At 39.7% G+C, this 25,971-nt stretch overlaps 1 protein-coding gene across 1 annotated transcript in view; it reads left to right on the forward strand.

The window, feature by feature from the left end:
• Abca13 (ATP binding cassette subfamily A member 13) overlaps nucleotides 1–25,971 on the forward strand; it is a 421,036-nt gene that overhangs the window by 181,334 nt on the left and 213,731 nt on the right.

The raw sequence follows: 25,971 nt of genomic DNA on the forward strand, positions 1-25,971 counted from the left end.
GTCTCATAGGCTCTGGCTGGCTCTACTCTATACCTGCTGCCATTTGTGGTGGTCACCCATGGTACTGGGATATCCAAAATTCTGGGGTGTCTACTGTACCAGTGCTACTCCTCCCACAGTAGTTTTTCTGGTCTCTCTGTCACATGGTACCCCAAACCTCAGCTGTTCCCTATGACTCCTTCAGTCCTGGGGTTTCCATTGCCACCAAGGCTGCACTTTTGCCAATGGCCTCTCTTGTCCTTTCACAGTGCCAAGCCTCAACTGTTCTGCATGACCCCTCCATGCCTTTAAAACTAGTAGCATCTGGGAGACTCAAATCACCAAGTTTGGTGGGCAACATGAGGTGCAAATTCAGTGACCTCTAGATAAGTGATGCTGTGTGCTGTATCTGATAAAAATATTCCCAGACTGATAAAATACTCCCAGGCTCTCAATAATTCTGGTTTCTACTTTTTTTCTTTGATTGAAAATAGATCTTTTTCTCATACAATATATCCCGATTTTAGTTTCTCCTCCTACTTCTACCAGATTTTTTCCTCCTTTCCCTCCACTCTGAATCTATTCCCCTCCAGTCTCTCATTTGAAAAGAAAAGGCTTCCAAGAGATAACAACCAAATATAATAACAAAATAAAATATAATAGGATGAAGTGAAAACTATGATATTGAAGTTGGACACAGCAACCCAACAGGAGAAAAATAGTCCAAGAGTAAGCACAAGAGTCAGAGACACATTCTCACTGTCAGGAGTCTCATAAAAATATTAAGCTAAAACTATAATATATATATAATACATATATATTATATATAAATATATATATATATATATATATATATATATATATATATATATATGAGACTTTGTAGGCCCTGTGCTTGCTGCCTCTGTCTCTGTGAGCTCATATACACCTTGCTTAGTTGATTCAGGGGGGCTTGTTCTCCTGGTGTGCTTAATTCCCTTCAGCTCTTAAAATGGGACTCCCTGAGCTTTGAATGGAAGAATTGAATGGAGACCTCTAATTTATATTCTTCCCATATAATGTCTGGCTCTGGGTCTCTGCATCTGTTCCATCTGCTACTGGAAGAAGTCTCTCTGATGATGACTGGCATTGATGTATGAGGATAGCAGACTAGTATTAAGAGTAATTTTATTGATAACTTTTTATGTTTATTTTTACCAGTAGTATTTGGTTTTATCCTATGTCTCTGGACTATCCAGTTTCTGATTCTTGGTTACACTAGACATGTCAGGTATGGATTGCTTCTCATGGACTGGTCTTTGGTCAAATCTAACATTGTTTGGCTACTCCCATCAGAGATTTAGCATATTTTTTTAAGGAAGGACAGATTGTACATCAGAGGTTTATGGCTGTGTAGGTGTCTACATTTCTTTTTGGGTAGCCAGCAGATTACTTTCCCACACCAAAACCACTATGTAGGCATCAGCTCCACCTCATCACATTCAATGAGTTGTATGGGGCCCCACCATTATTTTGCAGAGAGGAACCTTTTGTCTTAGAGTCACCCTGAGTTGTTTGGGGATTTCCACAGGATCTCCTTGGCCAACAATTCAATTGAATGCACCTGGGCCTGCCACTGGAAGTCTTGCTTTGCAATAAGCAATGGCCAGATGAGACTCCATATCCCTTATTGCTAGGAGTCTTCATTATGATCCCCTTCATAGATTTAAGCCCATTTCCCTGGGACTAGGGGTACCAAGATCCAGAGCCTCCCAACTCTAGACATGTCTGCTCACATTTTCTTCTTTTATCTCATCTCCCTGTACCTAATCTCCCACTCCCATCACCACCCATTCCCAGACTACCCATATACTCTATTCTGTTTACCTCTCCCACAAAAAGCCATGCATTTTCCCCATAGACTCCTTCTTTTTATCTAACCTCTCTAGGTCTACAGACTGTAGCTTGGTTATCATTTACTTAACAGCTAATATCGATTTATAATTGAATACATACTCCTCTTTGAAAGTCTAGTAGAATTCTATATTAAAACCATCTGATCCTGGGATTTTTTGTTTTGTATTGATTGGTAGACTTATATTCCAATAGGGGTCATTGATCTATTTTATTTTTAAATCTGATCTTGATTTAGCTTTGGTAAGTGGTACCTATAGAGAAAACAATCCATTTCTTTTAAATTTTCCAATTTGGTGGAATATAGGTTTTTAAAGTGTATCATTATGATTCTCTGGATTCCCTTGCCGTGTGTCATTATATTCTCCATTTCATTTCTGATTTTGTTAATTTGGATATTCATTCTCTAACTTTTTAATTTGAATAAAGGGTTGTCTAACTTGTTTATTTTCTCAAAAATATTTCTTTTTTTTGTGTTTTTGATTCTTTGTATAGTTTTCTTTGTTTCTATTTTTATTGATTTCAGCCCTCATTTAGATTTCTTGCTGCTTACTCCTCTTGGGTGTCATTACTTCTTTTTGTTTTTTTATGTGTGATGTAAAGTTACTTGTATAGGATCCCTTAAATTTTTTTATTTATTTATTTTATCTAACCAAGTCCATTTAAATGAAAACAAACATTTGTAGACAATATTTGGGAATTTAGGCGTCATTCTTTCCAAACTACTTCCTGCTGGTAAGGGGCACTGTCATGGGGGATTCTAAGAAGATGCAGATATCCTGGCTGTAGTCTGTAAGGCTGCTTTGTCCAGCTGTTTTGAATGTAGGATCACCTGGTACTCTGTTTCAGGTGGTCTGGCTTGATCAATCCACATTAGTCTGGAAGGAATCCACAGCTTTTCATTTTCTGTGGAAACAAAAATAGAAATCCTTTTCCTCAGTAACTTTTCCTTGAACTTAAATTTTAGAGTCAAAGCATTTTTTTTAATTTAATTTATTATTTTACATGTCTATCCCAGTTCCCTCTCCCTCCCCTCCCTCCCTCCCTCCCTCCCTCCCTCCTTCCCTCCTTCGCTTTTACCCTCTCTGCCTTCTCACATGCACCCTAACCACCCTCCCCTCCCATCCCCCCACCCCAATTCCATATGTAGGGGAATGACATCCAGTTGGGGTCATGTAGATCTGACTGGTCATGTGAAGTAGGGACTAGGGCTTCTCTCCTGTCTCTAGGTTGAGGCAGTTATCCCTCCAAGAGGGAATGTGTTCACAAGGTCCTTTTGTGCACCAGGAATACATCCTGGCTCCACTGTCTGAGGTCCCTAAGATTGCTCAGTCCTTCTGGCTGAGACCCATATTCAGGGGAGCCTGAGTCAGTTCCATGCTGGCTTCCCAGCTATCAGTCTGGTGGCCCGTTATCTCCTCCTTGTTCAGGTAAGCTGTCTGTATGTATTTCTGCCACCTGGTCTTGTCCTCTCCATCTGCATCTGGGTTCTAGTTCGACTCAGTGTTTATGTATGGGTGTTTGCTCCTGTTTCCAACAGGCATTAGATGAGGGCTCCATGGATAAGTTAGTCGTTGATCTCACTATCCCGGAAGGGCATTTATGGTAGCCTTTCCACAGATGATCAAATTGTAAGTTGGCGTCTGTCTTGTAGTTCTCTAGACCTTTCTTTGTGTTCAATTTGAACTTCAAACCAATATTGGCTCCCTCTTTTATGTTCGCTCTCTCTCTCTCTCTCTCTCTCTCTCTCTCTCTCTCTCTCTCTCTCTCTCTCTCTCTCTTTCCTGTCTTCTATTCCTAACCGGGCTTAATCTACCTAGTCTAACGTGTTTTCCTTTCCTCCCCCTCGTTTTCTCCTACTTCTCTCTCCATTCACTGCCCCCCCCACTTCCCCTGTGCTCTGGGGGACTTGTCCCTTCCAGGTTCTGTGAGGGACTTTATATGAATCTCTTAGAATACACCTTATATCCTAGTTCCTCTGGTGGTATGAATTATAGGCTGGTGATCCTTTGATCTAGGTCTAAAATCCATATATGAGTGAGTTCATACTATGTTCCTCTTTTTGTGACTGGGTTACTTCATTCAGGATGGTTTCTTCAAGTGCCATCCACTTGCCTGCGAATTTCAAGGTACCATTATTTTTTTCTGCAGAGGAGTATTCCATTGTATAGATGTGCCACATCTTCATTATCCATTCTTCAATTGAGGGGCATCTAGGTTGCTTCCAGGTTCTTGGTATTAAAAATAGTGCTGCTATGAACATAGTTGAACAGATGTCTTTGTTGCATGGATGTGGATAATTTGGGTATATGCCTAAGAGGGGCATTGCCAGGTCCTGTGGTAAACTACTTCCCATTTTCCTGAGGAACGGCCATAGTGATCTCCAAAATGGCTGCATGAGTTTGCACTCCCACCAGCAGTGGAGGAGTGTTCCACTTTCTCCACATCCTCTCCAACATAAGTCATCATTGGTGTTTCTAATTTTAGCCATTCTGGCAGGGGTAAGATGGTATCTCAAAGTTGTTTTGATTTGCATTTCCCTGATAGCTAAGGATGTTGAGCACTTTCTTAAGTGTCTTTCCGCTTTTTTGATTTCCTCTATTGAGAATTCTTTCATCAGTTCTATACCCCATTTTTAATAGGGTGATTTGGTGTTTTGTTGACTAGTTTCTTGAGTTCTTTGTATATTTTGGAGATGAGCCCTTTGTCAGATATAGGATTAGTGAAAATCTTTTCCCAGTCAGTGGGCTGCTGTTTGGTCTTTTCCACTGTGTCCTTTGCCTTACAGAAGCTTCTAAGTTTGAAGAGGTCCTGTTTATTAATTGTTGCTCTCAGTGTCTGTGCCCCTGGAGTTATGTTCTGGAAGCGGTCTCCTATACCAATTTGTTCAAGGGTACCTCCTACTTTCTCTTCTAAAAGGTTCAGTATGGCTGGATTGATGTTGAGGTCTTTGATCCATTTGGACTTGAATTTTGTGCATGGCAACAGACATGGGTCTATCTGCAGTCTTGTACACACCCTCATCCAATTGTGCCAGCACCATTTGTTGAAGATGCTGTCCTCACCCCATTGTATAATTTTATCTGTTTTGTCGAAAATCGGGTGTTCATAGGTGTGTGGGTTAATATCAGGATTTTCAATTTGATTCCATTGGTCTTACCTGTCTATTTTGATGGCAATACCAGGCTGTTTTTAGAACAATAGCTCTGTAGTAGAGCTTAAAGTCAGGAATGGTGATGCCTCCTGAAGTTCTTTTATTGTATAGGGTTGTTTTGGCTATCCTGGGTCTTTTGTTTGTCCATATAAAGTTGATTTTTATCCTTTAAAGGTCATTGAAGTATTGTGGTGGGATTTTAATGGGGATTGCATTGAGTCTCTAGATTGCTTTTGGCAAGATTACCATTTTTACTATCTTTATCCTACCTATCCAAGAGCATGGGAAATCTTCCCATTTTCTGGTATCTTCTTTAATTTCTTTCTTTAGAGCCACAAAGTTCCTATTATATAGGTCTTTTATTTGTTTGGTAGGTGTTACACCAAGATACTTTATGTTGCTTGTGGCTATTGTAAAGCGAGATGTTTCTCTGATTTCTTTCTCTGTCTCTTTGTCGTCTGAAAAAAGTAGGGCTACTGATTTTATTTTAGTTTTTCTTGTATCCTGCTAGTTTGCTGAAGGTGTTTATCAGCTGTAGGAGTTCCCTGGTAGAGGTTATTGGGTCGCTTATGTAAACTATCATATCATCTGCAAATAGAGACAGTTTGACTTCTTCCTTTCCAATTTGGATCCCCTTGATCTCCTTTTGTTGTCTTATAGGATTAGCTAGATCTTCTAGTATGATATTGAAGAGATATGGAGAGACAGGGCAGCCTTGTCTTGTTCCTTATTTTAGAGGAATTGACTTAAGTTTCTCTCCATTCAGTTTGATGTTGGCAGTTGGTTTGCTGTATATTGCTTTTATTATGTTTAGTGTTGAGAGTGTCCAGTGTTGAGAGTGGTGTATTGAAGTCTCCCACTATAAGTGTGTGAGGTTTTGTATGAGCTTTGAGTTTTAGTAGTGTTACTTTTACGAATGTGGGTGGCTTTGTATTAGGGGCATAGATGTTCAGAACTGAGAATTTGTGTTGATGGATTTCTCCTGCGATGAATATGAAATGACAGTCTTCATCTCTTTTGACTAATTTTGGTTTGAAGTCTAACTTGTTAGATATTAGGATAGTCACGCCTGCTTGCTTCTTGGTTCCATTTGATTGGAAAATCTTTTCCCAACCCTTTACCCTGAGGTAATGCCTATCTTTGAAGCTTAGATGTGTTTCTTGTATGCAGCAGAAGGATGGATTCTGTCTTCGTATCCATTCTGTTAGCCTGTGTCTTTTTATAGGTGAGTTAAGACCATTAATGTTGAGGGTGAGTAAGGAAAATTGATTGTTGATGCTTGTTTGATTTAGGTTTGTTGTTGGCAGTGATATTGTGAATATATTAGTTCTGCTTTACCCTTGGTTTCTAGTGTAGTTGGATTATCTGTTGCCTACATTTTTGTGGGTGTAGTTACCTTCCTTGGGTTGGAGTCTTCCTTCCAGTACTTTCTGTAGGGCTGGATTTGTAGATACGTATTGGGAAATTTGTTTTTGTCATTAAATATCTTGTTTTCTCCATCTATGGCGATTGAGGGTTTTGCTGGATATAGTAGCCTACGCTGGCATCTGTGTTCTCTTAATACTTTTAGAACATCTATCCAGGACCTCCTGGCCTTGAGGGTCTCCATGGAGAAGTCAGGTGTAATTTTGATAGGTCTGCCTTTATATGTTACCTGTCCTTTTTCCTTTGGTGTTCTTAATATTCTTTCTTTATTCTGTATGCTAGGTGTTTTGATAATTATATGTCGAGGGATCTTTTTTTCTTTGGTCCAGCCTATTTGGGGTTCGGTATGCTTCTTGCACTTTCATGGGCATGTCCTTCTTCAGATTTGGAAAATTTTCCTCGATGATTTTGTTGAATATGTTTTCAGCACCTTTGAACTGGGCTTCCTCACCTTCGTCTATGCCTATTATTCTTAGGTTTGGCCTTTTCATGGTGTCCCCCATTTCCTGGATGTTTTGTGTTAAGGATTTGTTGGATTTATGATTTTCTTTGGTCGATGAATCTATTTCTTCTAGTTTATCTTCTGTGCCTGAGATTCTCTCTTCCATCTCTTGAATTCTGTTGGTTATGGTTGTATCTGTAGTTCCCGATGTTTTTTGCCCAGTTTTTCTATTTCCAGCATTCCTTTGGTTTGTGTTGCCTTTATTTTCTCTATTTCAGTTTTCAAGTCTTGAACTGTTTCCTTCACCTGATTAATTGTTTTTTTCTTGGCTTTCTGTACTTTCCTTAAGGAATTTGTTCACTTCTTCCACTTTTTTGTTTGTTTTTTCCTCCATTTTTTTTAAGGGATTTTTTCACATCTTCTTTGAGGGCCTCTATCATTTTTATGATGGTAATTTTTAAGTCGTTCCCTTCTGCTTCCTCTGCCTTGTTGTTGTGTTCTGTTTTAGTTGGTGTAGATTTCCCTAGATTCTGGTGGTGTCATGCTTGTCTTTCTGTTGTTAGGTGTTCTCTTGTATTGCCGTCTTCCCATAGCTTCTTCCAGTATGTGTTGGTGGGGGTCTCCCCCTCTCTCTATGGTACTTCCCCGGTAGGCTTATGTGGGTCAGAGATTCAATATCTGTAGCTCTGGGTGGTCCAAGCTCTATAGGAGGTGTCTCCGCAGACAGGGACCCAGGGATGGGGTCAGGGCTGAGGATCCACCAGGGTAGAAGATGCCACTATCCAATGGCTCTAGCCAATGGCTGGCAGAAGAGGACAAAGGCTGAGCTGAAACTTGGGAAGGTTTTGCAGGATAGTAGGATCTCACTGGAATCTGGGACTCTCCAGATGAGGCCTCATTCTTTAGCAGTGGTCCTGCTTTGGGGGTCAAGGTTCTTTCCTGCAGGAACTCAGAGTGGACCCTCAGAGATAGGCAGTTCCTTGGGAGGGGCCCGGGATTCCAGCAGAGGACAGGAGGTGGGGTCAGAGACCAACCAGGTGGAAATTACAGGTGGTCCCATGTGGATAGGCAGGTCTCCTTTGTTCAGAGTTGCTCAGAGGAGTCTCTGAAGTAGGGTGGACTATTGGCTCCGCCCTCTGTCCCAGTGCTCAACCAGAGCAGCAGGACAGTGGGCAGGGTCGGGCACAGGGTAGGGGGGCAGACTCGCGGTTGGGATGGGTGGGGGTGTATCAGAGCTCCAAGGGTGCTTTAGATGGGGACAGGCATAGGAGCAGCGGGATCAAGCGCCAACCCAGGGAGTTCATGGTGGGAGCAGAGGTTTTAGGGGAGAGGCCAATTGGGCCCAGACTCACTTCTAGCCAATGGCTGGCAGAAGAGGACAAAGGCTGAGCAGGATTCCTCAAATTTTTATTAATGTAATCACTTAATGCTACAAACCTCTTTGCGCTGCATTCACCATGTCCCATGTTTGGGTGTTCTGTGTGTTCATTTTTTCAGTGAATTCTAGAAAGTGTATAATGTTTTTCTTTGTATCTGTCTTGACACACTTTTCATTTAGTAGAGACTTGTTCTGTTTCTATGAATTTGTAAGCTTTCTGTTGTTGTTGATATCTAGCTTTAATCTCTGGTTGTCTGAGAGGTTGTGGAGTGTTATTTCACTTGTATCTGTTGAGCCTTGCTTTGTGTCTGAGTATGTGGTCAATTTTGGAGAAAGTTTGATGAGGTGCATAAAAGGAGATGTGTTCTTTTGTGTTTGAGTGAAATGTTCTGTAAATATCTGTCAGGTCCATTTTGTTTACAACATCTTTTAGCTCTAGTATTTCTTTGTTTAGTTGTTGTCTGGGGGACCTGTCTATTGGTGAGAGTGGTATAATGAAGTCTCCCACTATCAATGTGTGAGGGTGAATATGCGATTTTAGCTGTAGTAGAGTTTCTTTTACAAACTTTGGTGCCTTTGTGTTTGAGGTATAGATGTTAAGAATTGAACAGTTATCTTGGTGGATTTTCCTTTGATTCCTTTGATGAGTATGTAGTATTCTTCCCTATCTCTTTTGATTAATTTTGCTTTGTATTCTATTTTGTTGGATATTAAAATAGGCTACCCTGGCTTGCTTCTTAGGTTCATTTGCTTAGAATATGTTTTCCCAACCCCCTTTCCTGATGTAATATCTATTCTTGATGTTGAGGTGTGTTTCTTGGATGCAGCAGAAGGATAAGTTCTGCTTCCATATACATTCTGTTAGTCTGTGTCTTTTTATTATGGAATTGAAACCATTGATACTGAGAGATATCAATGACCAGTCATTGTTGATTCCTGCTATTTTGTTGTTGTTGTTGTTGTTGTTGTTGTTGGTGGTGGTGGTGGTGGTGGTAGTGTGTGTGTGTGTGTGTGTGTTTCCTTCTTTTGATTTTCCTTCTTGTGTTTTCATGGGTAGAGATAACTTCCTTAAGTTGGAGTTTTTCTTCTTACTCCTTTTGTATGACTGAATTTGTAGATAGATATTGTTTAAATTTAACTTTATCCTATTTTCTCTATCTATGGTGATTGAAAGTTTTGCTGGGTATAGTAGTCTGGGCTGTCATCTGTGGTCTCTTAGAATCTTCTTGCTTTTATAGGTAAAATCAGGTGAGGTACTTCAGAAACCAAATTAATTCTGTCTTTATATTCTACTTTATATATTATTTGGCCTTTTTATCTCACAGATTTAATTATTCATTTTTTTGTTTTGTGCATTTAGTGTTTTAATAATTAAGTGGCAAGGGATTTCATTTTCTTGTCCAATCTATTTGGTGTTCTGTATGGTCATGTACCTTTATAGGCATCTCCTTCGTTAGGAAAAATTTCTGCAATGGTTTTGCAGAGCTGGGATTCTTCTCCTTCTTCTAGTCCTATTATTCTTAGGTTTGCTCTTTTGATAGTGTAACATTTCCTGGATGTTTTGTCTTAGGGGATTTTTAGATTTAACTTTTTCTTTGACATATTCATTTCTTCAACACAAAATTGCTTCTATTTCTCTTGTATTCTTTTAACAAAGTTTTCATCTGTATATCCTGTTCAGCTCCTAAATTTTTCATTTCTAGAATTCCATCCCTTTGTATTTTCTTTATTAGTTCTGTTCCCATTTTTAGGTTTTGAAGAGGTTTATTCATTTCCTTCAACTGTTCGTAATTCTTGTATTTCTTTATTTCTTCCAATTGTGTTTTACTTGAAAGATTTATTCATTTCCTCTTTAAGGACCTCTGTCATCTTTATAAAGTTGATTTTAAGGTCTTTTCTTCTGCTTCAGGTATGTCGAAATACTCAGGGCTTGCTGTGGTAGATAGGCCTGGCTGTTATTGATTGCATTTTTATGCTGGCTTCTAGGCATCTGGGTTTGGATATAGGTCTAGGTGATGATTTCTGGATTTGTTTTTGTTGGGTGGGTATTTTGTTCTTTGCTTTCTGTTTCCTTCTTGGATTTTAGGAGTATATGATAGCTGTATGCTGACTATTTTCCTGTCCTGATAGCTAGTATGTTCACAGGGAATGCCTGGTGGTGTTGGAGGCTGGCATACTGGGATGAGTTGGGAGAAGGCAGGTTATAGAGAAGGTCTTTGTGATCCTTGGCAACAGGGTCAGAGTATAAAGGGCACCACATCAGATTTCTTGCTGTAGAACTGGGGATGAAACTGGCAGTGCTGGCTCTCACAAACAGTAGGAGAGATGTGGGTTTTCCTTCAGTCTAACTTGTTGCCCTAGGAGGAGCAGCCCTTGGGTTAGCAGGGGGTGCCTGCTAGGTTGGGGTCTGGGACAAAGCAACAACTTGGGGGAGAGAGGCTAGGAAGGGAGATGTATGGGGTCCACAGAAGATGGGAGCAGGGGACGGGGAAAGGTTGCCATGGATGTTCTGTTGCAGAGATGGGCTTGAGTCTAGTGGGATGGGTCTGGGAGGATGGAATCAGTGATACTGATCTCTTCTTAATCACCACAAACTTCTCATCTATAGCTATCATCAAATAATTGTCCCAGGAAAACAAAAGTTTTCAGTGGGGCTGCTCTGTCATTAATCACAATTCTTCAGTCCCAGCTGATCAGAACTACAGATTCTTATATGTATATGTATCTGCATATGTAAGTATATTTTTTCTTATTTTACATATAGATACCAGTCCCCTCTTCCTCTCTCCTTCCCTCCCATGCTTCCAACCCCCTCCCACCCATACCCCCTACTCCACAGGGAGGGTGATGCCCTCCAGTAGAGATAATCAAAATCTGTCAAGTCATTTGGAGTAGGGTCTAGACACTCACTCTTGCCTCTAGGCTAAAGGAGTATCCCTCCATGGGGAATGAGCTCCCAAAGTCCTTTCGTGCACCAGGGATACATCCTGGTTCCACTGTAAGAGGTCCCTTAAACTTCCCTGGCCTTCTAACTGAGACCCATGTTCAGGGGATCTGAGTTGAGGACCACAGATTCTTAACTCAAAAAAAAAAAAAAAAATCACTTAAGTGACCTGCTGAGACTTCAAAAGCCAGGCTTCTATCAACTGGGTTGTGCTCAGCAGCATCTTCTATGTTTCCACAGAACAGCCCACTGAGCTCTGAGCACTCAATTGCTTTTCCAGACCAAAGTTCAAATGCTACCACAATCCTCCAAAAAACACATGGTCAGGTCTGTCATAGCAATACTCTATACCCTAGTACAATTTTTTTTGTGAGGTTTCTGTTGCTGTGGTCAAACACCACAATCAAAAATAATTCAGAGAGAAAGGGCTTATGTCACTTACATTTCTTTTTATTATTATTATTTTATTTAATTTTATATAACAAAGCCCAATTAAATGAAAACAAACATTTATACACAATATTTGGGAATTTGGGCATCATTCTTTCCAAACTACTTCCTGCTGGTAAGGGGCGCTGTCATGGGGGATTCGAAGAAGATTCAGATATCCTGGCTGTAGTCTGTAGGGCTGTTTTGTTCAGCTGTTTTGAATGTAGGATCACCTGGTACTCTGTTTCAGGCGGTCTGGCATGATCAAACCACATTAGTCTGGAAGGATGGGGTGGGGGGATGGGAGGGGAGGGTGTTTAGAGTGCATGTGAGAGGGTAGGGAGGGTGAAAGGGAGGGAAGGATGGAGGAATAGGGGGAGGGAGGGAGGGAGGGAGAGGGAACTGGGATCGACATGTAAAATAATAAAAATAAAAAAATGCGTTGACTCCAAAATTTAAGTTGAAGGACAAGTTACTGGGGAAAAGGATTTCTATTTTTGTTTTCACTTACATTTCTATACCTAAGTTGTATTACCTAAGGAGGCAGGACAAGTACTGTAACAGAGCAGGAGCCAGGAGGCAGGAGCTGAGGCCACAGAGGGTTGCTTACTGGCTTGTTACTCATGACTTGCTCAGCCTGCTTACTTAGAGCACCCAGTACCACCTGCCTGTGGGTGGCATCATCCACCATGAGCAAGGGCACTAGCACATCAAGCAGTAATTAAGAAAATGAACCACAGGTGTGCCCATAGGCCAGTCTTATGGGTGCATATCCTCAGTTGTGGTTTCCTATTCTCAGGCGTCTAAGCTTGTGACAACCATGAACAACCACGCACAGAATGTATCTATATTGTAGTAAACCAAGGAAGCAGGGATATCCCTCTAATTCTCACTGAAGTTTATTCCTTTGTCCAAATTACTTGAAATAAAATGAACAAGTCTGTTGTCTAATCTAGAATCAAGATGAGTCATCCCAGAGCAGTCAGTATCACCCGACCTCTAGACATTCTCAGGGAGGGACTTCCAAGCAGAACAAGTTTCAGGAAAGAGAAAGAAGTATTTGTGTGTGTGTGTGTGTGCGTGTGTGTGTGTGTGTGTGTGTGTAAGAGAGACAGACAGAGACAAAAAGATACAGACAGGCACCATGCTGGCTGTTTCTCAGCTCCATAAGCTTTGGCGGTATAATGAGGTTAAACTTTTCAAGTTTTCACATAGTGGGACAGTACTGCTGCTGGCAAAGAAGGTGGGGTTTAGTCTTGTTACTGTTATCATAGTTGCTAATTTACAAGATGAGTGGTGCCCCTGCATGCTATGTACTGGTGACTATGACTGCTCTTCCAGGAATTGGAGCTGCTATGGAGCCAGGTAGGAAAGGTAGCCAGCTAAAGAGCAGACAAGAGGAGAAGGGCCAGAGTACATGCAAAAGGATATTCAGAAGGACTTAGAACTCTCTTGTTGCCCGTATGGGCAGTGGGGCCAGGCCCTAGGCTCCACCTCTGTGTCCACTGTGCATTCAGTGCAGAAGGGAGGTGAGGACAGCAAACACTGTCACATGTCTCTCTGCTCAGGGCCAGCTCTGCAAGCTCTCAGGGGCAGGACAAAGTGTGTGTAAGAGACAGGATGCTCAATGTTGAGATACATGCTCTCTGCACAAGGAAAAGGGTAAAACCACAAACAAACAGAGAGAGAAAGAGGATGACATAAGCCCAAGGTTATTTCTAGTTTGTGTGTGAGAATCAACTGAAAAATGAAATGTTACAGAGATGCAAAATTTAGGAGCATAGATACACAACAGCAGTGGATGCAGAGCTGGACAGTGAAGGAGTTTTCTTCTCCAAGCCATAAGATAAAGCACCCTGCTTGAATCAGTTTCAATAATACACATCACATAAAAATAAAAAATGTAGGTGAGCATAGCTTAGACTTGAGTAAATGAAAAAAGAGGCTCTATTATTGAACAGGAATATTCATTATTACAAGTTATGTTGATTTTCTGCAAATAAATGTACAGATTTTTATAGTTTCAAATTTTGTGGCTCTTAATAGGAACATTATGTTAATGTAATATAGTGAGATGTACATAAATCACTGAAATAAAAAATTCTCAAGGTAGTGATTTGTTTTTAGCTGGCAAAATATTTCTAAGGATATCTGGAAATATAAATTAATAACAAAATCAAAACTGATAAATAATAATGAGAAATAATAGAGGCCGATAGTTATGCAAAATCTCTCTGTGCATTGGTAAGAATTAAAATAGGGCAGTACTTAAATAAATTTGGTTGAGCAATAAAGGGCCCAGAGAGATGAGTTAGTAGTTAAGAGCATGTCCTCTGCTTATAGAAGATTGAAATTTTTCTTAGCACCCATGTTGAGCTGATCACAGCTAACTATAACTCCACCTCTGGGATATCTGATGCTTTTTTCTGGCCTCCATGGGAACTGCACTTTTATGTATACACACACACACACACACACTCACGCACGCACACATGCACACACAGATACAGAGACACAGAGACATGCAGAGAGACACAAAGACAGAGACACTTGCATACACATACACTCTTGCATGCATGCATTCATGAATACATGCATGCATATACACATCCACACATAAATAAAATAAATTTGAAAAGATGGAGAAGTTGAGCTAGGGGTATAAAGTTTATTGGTAGATTGCTCAGCTAGCATGCTCACGACCCTAGATTCCCTCCTCAGTAATGTAGGGGTGAGTTAGATAGACATGGGAACAGACCAAAACCCCGAGTAACCTACCCAAGTGTATACAGTTTGCTTTGTTCACTTTGTTCATTATTAAACTTACTATTGGGAAAACATTAAATTTCTACCCATAAATTTACTAGAAATGAGTAGCATTAAAATAGAGGGGAGAGTTGGAATATAGCACAGTGGCAGAGAACTTATCTAGAATATGTGAAACACTAGATTTGATTTCCAGCACTACAAAAAAATCAAACTAAAAATAATAAAGTAATAGGAAATGTATGATTTTTAGAAAAAAGAAAGATCTTTCTTAACAGTATGTCAAAGTCATAAATAAATAACAAAAATATTAAAAAATCAAGAGCTCACTATATAATGATTTATACAAATATTTTAAACTATACAAAAAATTATAGGCAAATTTATGAGCTTATAAAAATTTCATAGCTCTATATAAAAGTTAAAATTTCAAAGTTAAAAATTAAAAAGCTATATCTCATCAGAAATGCTACCAAATAATTGTTAGAAAACAACAACAACAACAAAAAATATTTGTATGTCTTTAATCCCAGCTCTCAGGAGTCAGGCAGGAAGATCTTTGTGAGTTTAAGGCCAGTGTGGTGTACGTAGTGAGTTCAACGACAGCCAGGACTATGTAGACAGACCCTGTATCAAATAAATAAATAAATAAATGTTACTAGGAGGTACAATCTTATAGCAAACGCCCTGAACAGGTTATATTTAGTAAAGTGTGTGCGCCTGCGTGTGTGTGTCTGTGTGTGTGTGTGTGTGTGTGTGTGTATGAGGCCATAAATTTGAAGGAGCATATGGGAGGGTTTAGATGGAGGGAGGTGATAGGAGAAGTATTGGAATTATATTTTAATCTCAAAAATAAAACTAATAAGCATAAAAACAATCTCCCAAATATATCTTTAATAAACTTATGTTAAGGTTTGATATCATGCAAAAGCATTTGTTTATGAATATATAGAATATGTTTTTTCCTTTTCTGGTATGCAAATGTGATAAAAATGATGCTATTCAGTGTGGGGATATGTAAGCTGAAAGGAAAAAATGGTGACAATGCTAAATTGACCACCATCACATAGTATCAATTTATAGTAACAATACAAATTGACTATATAGTGCTTTCAACATGTTAAATGATTTAGTAAATGAAAAAATATACTGAAGTATCTGGCACACAACTTCCTATTATAGATCAAGATGCTTTTGGGGAGTTGATTAGCATGATATTAAGTAATAGCAACTTTCTAAGTGTACATTGCATTTTTTAGGTGCAGGGACAATGTCACACAGTTCAGATAAACTCTTATGCATCTCACATAACTGAAACTTATGTTAGTGTGGTCAGCAGCTGTTGATCTACTCCCAGAATAACTGCTGGCAGCCACAATCCCCTGGAGCCCTTTGTGTCTGACTGTTTTGCATTTCTCATTCAGGTGGTCTCATGCAGAAATGTCTTTCTGTGTTAGAGTTTCCTGGATATAATATCCTCCTCCGGGTTCATTTCTCTTATCCTGAATGATAAGATGTGTCTTTTTAAAGATTGAATAATATTATGTTTTATATGTGAAATAATTCATTGTTCCTTTATTCATTATGAAAGAAGAGTTTCATTGACTTTATGTCTTGGTCATTTGAGTAGTGAAACCCCAACAGAGATGTGCATATGCCTTTTCAACAAATTTGTTTCAGTCCCCTTGTGTAGATAGATACAAACTTCTGGGTCACGCAGCTGCAGTGTGTTCAGTTTTTTGATGAATCTCCATTTTGTATTCGATTGTGTATTCTAAGTTTACATTGATATCAAAGGTACGCAAGGGTTTCCTTTACCTTCATCCTCACTAATAGTTTCATCTTTTTTCTTTTCCTTTTAGCAAAAACCACTTGAGGGAGTGTGAGATAAAATTGTGATTTTAATTTGCCTTTCCTTGATTAGTAATGTTGAACATCTTATATGAACACATTGGCTATTAGTATGTTTTACCAGAAAAAAGTCTATTCAGGACATTTTGCCTTTAAAAGAATTGAGTCATTTGCTTTCTGATTTTTCAGTTGTAAGAGTACCTTATGTATTATGAGATGCAAACATTTCCTCCTATTTTGTGAGTTGTCCCTTCTTTTTGGTGATCATTTGCTTCATTGTACAAAACGATTTTCAGTTTGATGTAATACTAAATATGAAGCCCTTTAAAAAGAATGATGCGCCAGGAGGTGGCTTGGTGGGTAAAGGTTCTGCTCAGTATAGGAGGCTGACTCATACCTCAGGTGTTCTGGTGTGAGATTTTCATATTTCTAAATCTTTTCATATTTCTAAATCTTGGCAGCTCTAGACACCAGTGATCACCACCTAGACAAAGGATGTGCAAGCCTTTACAAAGGCAGTGTTCAGAAGGAGACACCTGAGGACAGGGTCAGGGGCCACAGGCTTTCTAGATAATTCTAGAGAATGAGACATGAATATCATGGGAGAGGCTGGAAATATCTTTTGGGGGTATGAGTAAGATAAAGAAACAGAAATGATTTCACTAGAAGAGATTTCTTGCAATAGTAGGAATCACACAAAGACTAAACCCTGAGAGAACTGAAGGCAATGCCTTCAATAAATATTTGTACTTTTCTAGTCATCTAATGCTATTCCCAGGGACCAGAGGGTAGAAGCAGCCCCAGGACCTAATGGCAAATGAATGAATCTGGAAACTGTGGTGTGTTCATAGAAGCGGCCATTTTTTATCCAGAGCAAGAAAGGAAGTTCTGACACTTGCACAGGCTGTGAATGAAATAAACCAGCCACATAAACATGACTCTGCTTGAGGCCAATGCATTAAGGACAGAATGCTTCCCGGAGCCATGAGAGTGTAGATCTGGAGATGGATTTGATAAAGACAGTGGTGTGAACATAAACTATATACATGAGCATGGTGTATGCTTCTTTGCAATTTAAAAAGTTCCAGACTTGAGATAAGTGGTTGATATTGCAACTGTGTCCACATATAAGACCCCCTTGGGAAGAAAGAGAAAACGTGGCTGAGTTTCTGGAGGCTGTCCACTAGTTTTCGAAAAAACTAGTGTTGGTGGGAATGCACCACGAGAAATTGGCACTGAGTCAGGCAAACACCACACTTTAGTAACTAAAGAGAGTATTTTTCTCCCCTAAAATATAATAAAGGTCATCTTCGGGCCCAGAGTAGCCTTCTTTAAGGATGGACAGATGGAAATGCCAAAGCTGGTTTGCATTTGAATTTCATTGGCTTTTGGGGTTATCCTGTACTATGGTACTTGACATTGGACCTTACTGTGTACAACCAGCATCTCTGGCTCCTTCTCATCATCTTCTGCTCTTCATTACCTCAGTCTCCTCATTCTACCTAGGTGAAGGGTAAGAAATCAGCCCACACCTCCACCCATCCAACTTGCAGCTTCTATCCTTGACACACAGGAGCTTTGAGACATCTTAAAACCTGTTATCATCTTAACATATCCTACAATATAGTGATATGGTTTCTAAGTCTCTCCTCAACATGCCAGAGTACCTGCTCTGGGGAATGTCTCTAGCTTCTCTCTTGTGTGGTTGTACAGGTGTTCTGTGACCCTGGATGGGTCATGAGTCCCAAGTAGACTGGATTCTCCTCCCCCCAAAGGGAGGCAGCTGTAAGAGCACAAACAAGACACCTTTGAATTGGAAGATCCTATCTCTTTATTGTGTTTAGGAATTTAATTGATGGGCTCTTTGCAGCTGTATTGCCAATTTCGTCCTTTAGCTAGGTGTGAAGGCACATGGGTAGTTTATTTCAGAGTAGAATCACAGCACCAAAACCTTTATATAGAGTACAATATTGAAAATAAAAGACATTGAGAAAGACAAAGGGAAAAATGATTCTTTTCTCTACATATCTGAAATTGCCAATTCTTCTATTTTAAAACTTAGAGGAAAAAAATTAGAGCTGGCAGCTTATGTATACTTTAAGTATAGAAGGCACTTATTTTCAACTTTGACAAAGTTTTCCAATAATAACCAGAGAAAAATGGCTAGAAAATACTAAAGGCTTTAGCCTGTAGATTGGTAAGGGCATGCTTTCTAGGAGTTTTCAGACTTCTTTTCAAGACAAATATTTTCTGTTACCTCCCCTTCTCTATTGAAATGAAATAAACATACAAAAAAGCATAGCTGGGTATCTAAATAAAAATTAAGGCACTATTTTAATCACAACATGAAAGAGAAATGACAAGTGATATTTAATCAGTGACGGTGGGTGGAAGAAACTGGCCCCTTTGCCTTGCAAGTCCAACCCAAGAAAGTGGCTTCAGGCATGGTGCGGAGTCTTAGACTTATTGAAATTTATTTCCATTAGGTGATAGGATAGAGGACAGGTTGGATTAGACACAGAAACAGTGATGTAAGATAACTGAACTGCAGAGACACTGCAAGAGGAGGCAATCTAGACAGCATATGAGTAAGACTGACAAATAATAAGGAGCTTTGCTATCAGTCGCTCACTGCAATGTATGAGTTCTTTTTATAGACTTTCTTTTTTAAGATTTTTGTGTGTGGATTATTGTTGTGCTCCACCATGGGCCCAGCACTCCACCTGTCACAAGGTCCACTAGTGTGGTTGAAATGGGGAAGGTTTCCCGTAGGCTCATGTATTAGAACAACTCATCCCCAGTTGGTAGTGCTGTTTGGGAAAATTATGGAAGCCGTAGGAGGGGGGAGCCTTGCTGGAGGAAGTACACCACTAGGATGGGCTTAGAGTGCTCCCATTCCCTGTCCTCTTTCTCTGCTTACTATGTAGAGGCAACATGTGTTTTCTCTGATTCCCGATGTCCGTAATGGCCTCACACTCTTGCTACCATGCCTTACCCTCCATAATAGACTATATCCTCTCTAAAGCTGAAAGCTAACATAACTCCTCTTCTCCTATAAACAGCTCTTGGTTAAGGCATATTATCATGGCAACAGAACAGTAATTACGAATTCCATGTCAACAACGATGGTACAGTGGTATGGCTATAAACAACACACACTCAGGTCCTCTCACTTTCCTAGTCCCCCCCAAGCATTAGAAAACTAGAGATAGCCTTTGACCCTTCCAGTCTAATGAAATTATACAGACCAACCTATTCTAAACACACATGCCCTTTCTCATTGGTTCTGTGTCTTGAAAATCACTTTCAGGTGCATATTCACACTTTCTTCTTCTTCCCTATGTCTCCTGACAATTCCTGTTTCCCTCAGTGGTCCTGGGTAGTATACTTTGCTGATTTCTCTGGGAACTGTTAGTATAAAGGTATCTTTTTAATAGCAGTTGCTGACCATATAAAATAATAATATATATAATAGATACAATTAATGATGATGATAAATATGCCCCAAAAAGAATATCAATATCTTTGAAATCACCGTAGGAAAGTATCCTGTATTCGGAAAGTTGTCAATATATGATCTTCTTTCTCTGTCTCAGTCTGTCTATCTGCCTGTCTATCATACAGGCTGAGACAGACCCCTACACACAAATGTATGCATACAAAACTCCAAAGAAATACTTTATCTTCATTTTCTTTGCTACATAGCAATAGGTATGAGGCAAAACTTTCTAATTCTCATATGGAAGGGCATCAGATAACTTCCCAGGCTATAGGGCCCTGTGTCAGAGGCCAAGCTCTCTGTTTCAGAGCTCATGAATGAGCTCTGTCCTCTCTCAGAGTTTTCATTTCAAAACTCTTCTTTATAGTCTCCAAGTTACATTTAACTTCACCAGATCTGCACTTTTAATTGACATCTTCCCTTATAGAGGGAAGTTATTCCAAGGGGAGGGGCAGGTGATGATAATTAGTTTCCCTTCCTCCATAATCCAATGGATGGTGTTCCTGGAGAATTTAGCTTGGAGTATACCAAGACATTTCCACACATTGTGCCCAATAACACTTGGCAGTGTGTGTAGTGTGCATGAACTGCTAGAGTGTTCTCATAAATTCTGACCTCTAAGGGAGAGCACAGCCCTGACCTGAGCACAGACACTCAGACAGCTTCTAGACTTAGAGAGACAAATCAATTCTCTAAGAGGATTTCCAAAGACTATGCTGATTATGCCTGTGATGGCTTGGAGAGTCAACCTTTAAGATTCAATTTATCTTCAAATTCATTTATTATAACTGAACATCCTCTCATATTTTGTCCCTTCTTTCTGTTCCTGAAGACATCATCATAGCTCAGGTCTCATCATTCCTGCTCAGGACTGTTTGATCACTTAATTAATTCCTTCCTAAGTCTCTGTTTCTTACGCAGCTTCTGCTACACACTCTCTGTATGGACCTCAGTTCTTCCAGACCAGATGGGCCTAACTTTCCCATACTTAAAGTTTTTCCAACTTCAAAATGCTTCAGACAAGGGTTCCATATCCTGAATAGCTCAGATGACCTTGACTTCCCCCAGTGTTCATCAGTACCTGGCTTTCTGCTTCAACCTCACTAGTTATGAGAAGCAATGTCTGATACCCAGATAAAATAAGTCAAACTAGCTAAATTCAAATTTCAGATAACTATAGACTTTGGGGTGATATAATGAAACATAATGGGTTGTTTTTACTGCAGTTCAAATCCAGCTGGGTATTTGTATTTGTTACCTCTAGCCATCCTTCCTTGTTCTTTTCTTCCTTTGCTTTCTCAGAAATTTCCTATGCCTGCATCTCTGTCTGTCCTGTATCTGTAGAGACCCTGAAATTGCAATGCTATCTTGTGCTGAGTTTTTCTCTGTTGTGCTTGTCATATTCACTAGTAAAAAAAATCACAAGGACACAAGAGTCTGGTTTGCGTGACCTTGAGCCAGCAGATGGAGATTTCACTGATGACAGGAAGGTGAAACTGGGAACAAGCTAAACAAGGAACAGGATGCTATGGGCTCAGGTGACTTCAGGATCCTTGCATGGAGCTGTGTCTTCATTTGCTCTGCTCATTCTTGGGCTGACCTGCTAGTACTGTGTCCCTAGGAAGAGTCACAAGTCCCTCTTTTTCCTCCTCAGGAAGCATGCCTCATCCATTCTCAGCTGTGTCTCCCATGAGCTAGTCCCACAGGGAAGTAACCATTAAATATTCCAGTGTTGCAAGTGTACGTGACTATGTGCATATGTGTGTTCTTGTACATTCAACCATGTATGTGTGCATCATGGCCATTGCTTTGAAAGCCTTTACGTGAAGATGCCTTTGTAATATGTACTTTAAATAAAGTAGATTCTGGATTTTGTTTGCTTCTCATGTTTGTTTTTGATATTCCCAGTGTATGTGAAGATGTTCAGTTGCTTCCTTGGAACAGGCAGGTTGCAGCTGGGGTCACCTCTAGTGTGTGTGCATGGAAGAGCTGTTCCTTCCTGCTAATCCTGAAAATGTGAGCTGTAATTTTTCACACCGGCCTATTTTGATTATAAAATCTTTGGAACATTCTTACATTTTTTTGAAGGAACAGAAAAAATATCCATTTGTCTCCAACACTATCAACTAGAAATAGTAATATCATTTCCATTCTGTTTCAGATACCTTTATGCACATCACTGGGTTCATATTACATCTGTACATTTCCCTCTGTTTGAAAAGAAATGTCATCTAGTCACATCATTAAAATATGAATGGCTATTCAGCATGTCACTAAATAAAAGTAAGGGATTCCTAATTTTGTTCTACATTGAAAGCCTAACTTCAGTTCTTTCTCATTATAAATAGTAGAATGGTGAATATTTATACTAAGAGTGCGCTTACACCTCAGTGTTGTTTCTGCCATCTAGAACTTTAATCACTAATTCAAAGCATGGAGATGCTTTAAGTATCTGAGTCCTGCTACTTGTCCCATTCTCCTTGTCCCCAGGGATGTCAGAACATGTATACTTAAGAAGCCTCCCAGTAGGACACTGCCACTTCATGAAAATCTGGGAGACTGGGGGCAGCAGCTGGCAAATGCAGAATAATTTCCCATTGTATTTGTTTGCTTGTTATCTCTTTTGTTTCAAAAAATGCATTGTTCATGCTTGTGTGTGATGAAGCTCATTGAATAATTTATAATTAAGCTGGGACCCATAGATGAGATGAGCTTTCTCCTTTTGTTTGAGGCAAGGGAACATTGTGTGAAAGGATACCCCAAGATCTTCTTGCTGGTATACCAGTGGAGGATAGTATACCTTTACATAGCAGGTAATATGAGAGTAGAAGACAGCCACAGCATGGCTTCTGGAGCCATCAACTCTGTTATTTGGGCAAGTCCTTGCTATTCTCCTCCCAGCATCCACCACTCTTTATTTCTTTCTACTGTCCTGGTTATATACTCACATATGAGGACTTGGAGCTAGAAACCACAGATAAATGAGAACATGCAGCATTTGTCTTTCTGAGTCTTAATCCCTCACTCAATATGATCTTTTCTAGGTCTGTCCATTTACCTGAAAATTTTATGATCTCATTTTTTTTATAGCTCCTGCCTCTGGGCTAAGGGAGTATCCCTCCATGGGGAATGTGACCCCAAAGTCCTTTTGTGCATCAGGGATACATCTCCTGGTTCCACTGGCAGAGGCAGAACGTCTATCTGAGATTCACGCTCAGGGGGTCTGAGTGAGTCCAATGCTGGTTTCCAAGCTATGAATCTGGGAGTCCATGAGCTCCTTCTTGTTCAGGTCAGCTGTCTCTGTGGGTTTTTCTAGCCTGGTCTTGACACCCTTTCTTACCACTCCTCCTTTTCTGCACTTGATTCCAGGAGTTCGGCTCAGTGTTTAGCTAAGGGTGTCTGCTTCTGTTTCTATCAGCTACTAGATGAGGGCTCTATGATGGCATATAAGTTAGTTATCATTTAAAGGACATTTAAAGTAGCCTTTTCACTGTTGCTCAGATTGTTAGTTGGGGTCATCCTTGTAGATCTCTGGACATTTCTCTAGAATTAATTTTCTTTTCAAACCTATTATGTTATCTCTCTCATTATTATTATTATTAATTATTATTATTATTATTATTATTATTATTTTCTCATCTATTCATCCCCTGACTCAATATTCCTGGTCCACCATCTTCTCCTCTTTTCCCCTTCTCTTTCTCCTAACTCCCTCCTCACTTACTGCCCCCTCCCCACTCCCAATATGCTCAGGAGATCTTGTTCCTTTGCACTTTTGTGAGGGACCTTGTATGAATCTCTTAAGTTCCTCCTTGTATACTAGTTTCTCTGGCTGTGTGAGTTATAGCCTGGTGATCCTTTGCTCTATGTCTAAAATCCATGAGTACATGCATTTCTCTGGTGGCTAGGGATGTTGAGCACTGTCTTAAGTATCTTTCAGTCATTTTGTATTCCTCTATTGAGAATTCTCTATTCAGTTCTGTACCCCATTTTTTAATAGGGTGTTTTGGTGTTTTGGTTGACTAGTTTTTTGAGTGTATATTTTGGAGATCAGCCCTCTATTTGATGTGGGGTTGGTGAAGATCTTTTCCCAGTCTATGCGCTGCCTTCTGGTCTTGTCAACTGTGTCCTTTACTTACAGAAACTTCTAAGTTTGAGGAGGTCCCTTTTATTAATTGTAGATCTCAGTGTCTATGCTACTAGTGTTATGTTCAGGAAGTGGTCTCCTGTACTAATTTGTTCAAGGGTACCTCACACTTTCTCTTTTAAGAGGTTCAGTGTGGACAGATTTATTTGAGGTCTTTGATCCATTTGGACTTAAGTTTTGTGCATGGTGATAGTCTTTCTGCAGTCTTCTACACACCAACTTCCAGTGGTGCCAGCAACTGTGCTTTCATCCTTCTATTGTATAATTTTAGCTGTTTTGTCAAAAATCAGGTGTTTATAGGTGTGTGGGTTAATATCAGGATTTTCAATTTGATTCCATTGGTCTATCTGGCTATTTTTGTGTCACTACCAAGCTGTTTTCAGGACTATAACTCTATAGTAGAGCTTGAAGCAGGAGATAGTAATGCCTCCTGAAATTCCTTTATTGCACATGGAATCTTCTCTAAAGTCGACCACATACTAGGCAACCTCAACAGATACAAAAAATTTGGAATAGCCCCCCTGTATCTTATCCGACCACCATGCTTTAAAGTTGGAGTTCAACAACAGCATAAGCTACAGAAACCCTACAACCTCACGGAAGCTGAACAATGCACAAATGCGTCATTCCTGGGATAAGGAAGAAATAAAGAAATAAATTAAAGATTTCCTACAGTTCAACGAGAATGAAGACACAACATACCTGAACTTATGGGACACTTTGAAAACAGTGCTATGAGGAAAGTTCATTGCACTAAGTGCCTATATGAAGAAAATGGAGGATAGTCACATTAGAGAATTAACAGCCCAAATGAAAATCCTGGAACAAAAAGAAGCAAACTCACCCCAGAGGAGTAGATGCCAGAAAACCATCAATTTGAGGGCTGAAATCAACAAAGTAAAAACCAGGAAAACAATAGAAAGAATCAATGAAACAAAGAGTTTGTTGTTTGAGAAAATCATCCAAACAAACCAAAAAGCAGAGTGAGAACATGAAAATCAACAAAATCAGAAATGAAAATGGGGACATAACAAAGGACACCAAGGAAATCCAGAGAATTTTCAGGTCATACCTTCAGAACCTGTACTCCACAAAATTAAAAAATTAAAGGAAATGGACAATTTTCTGGGTAGATATCACTTACCAAAATAAATCAAGAACAGATAAATAGACATATAACCCCCAATGAAATAAAAAGCAGTCATCAAAAATCTCCCAACCAAAAAAAGCCCAGGGCCATATGGGCTTCAGTGCAGAATTCTACCAGAAATTTAAAGTAGAACTAATACCAATACTCATCAAGTTGTTCCACACAATAGAAACAGAAGGCTCATTACCAAACTTTTTTTTATGAGGTTACAATTACCTTGGTAACCAACCCACACAAAGACACAACTAAGAAAGAGAACTACAGACCAATACCCCTCATGAGCATTGATGCGAAAATGCTCAATAAAATACTGACAAGTCGAATCCAAGAACACATCAGAGAAATCATCCACCATCACGAAGTAGGCTTCATCCCAGAGATGTAGGAATGGTTCAACATGTGAAAATCTATCAATGTGATCCACCATATAAACAAACTGAAAAAGGAAAACCACATGATCCTCTCACTAGATGCTGAAAAAGCCTTAGACAAATTCTAACACCTTTTCATGATAAAGGTCTTAGAGAGATCAGGGATAGGTTGAACAAACCTAAGTATCATTTCCCAAGTGTCATGAATGAACATGGCTAAGCACCTATATCCACAGAGAATGAAGGTACCTCCTCTAATCAAAGAGCTTCTATTTATGGCGAATGAAGATCACTACAGAAGACCCCAACTGGGCAAAACGAAGAGATCACCATATAGGAACCCCAGCCCCAAAAAGTATACCCACATCGCAGCTCTGGCATCTGTGAATCATAGAACATGATTCACATGCTGTGGAATAGTCTGTTCTAGAAATGATTGCTTTGGTAAAACTAGAACAATGACAATATTAATGGGCATTTTGACTTGGAAGATGGGCCACCTTAACAAAAAACTAAAAGCAACCAATGACTGCTAGGAGAAGA

Source organism: Phodopus roborovskii, unplaced genomic scaffold, assembly GCF_943737965.1.
Source record: "Phodopus roborovskii unplaced genomic scaffold, PHOROB, whole genome shotgun sequence".
In the NCBI taxonomy this organism is placed as follows: Eukaryota; Metazoa; Chordata; class Mammalia; order Rodentia; family Cricetidae; genus Phodopus; species Phodopus roborovskii.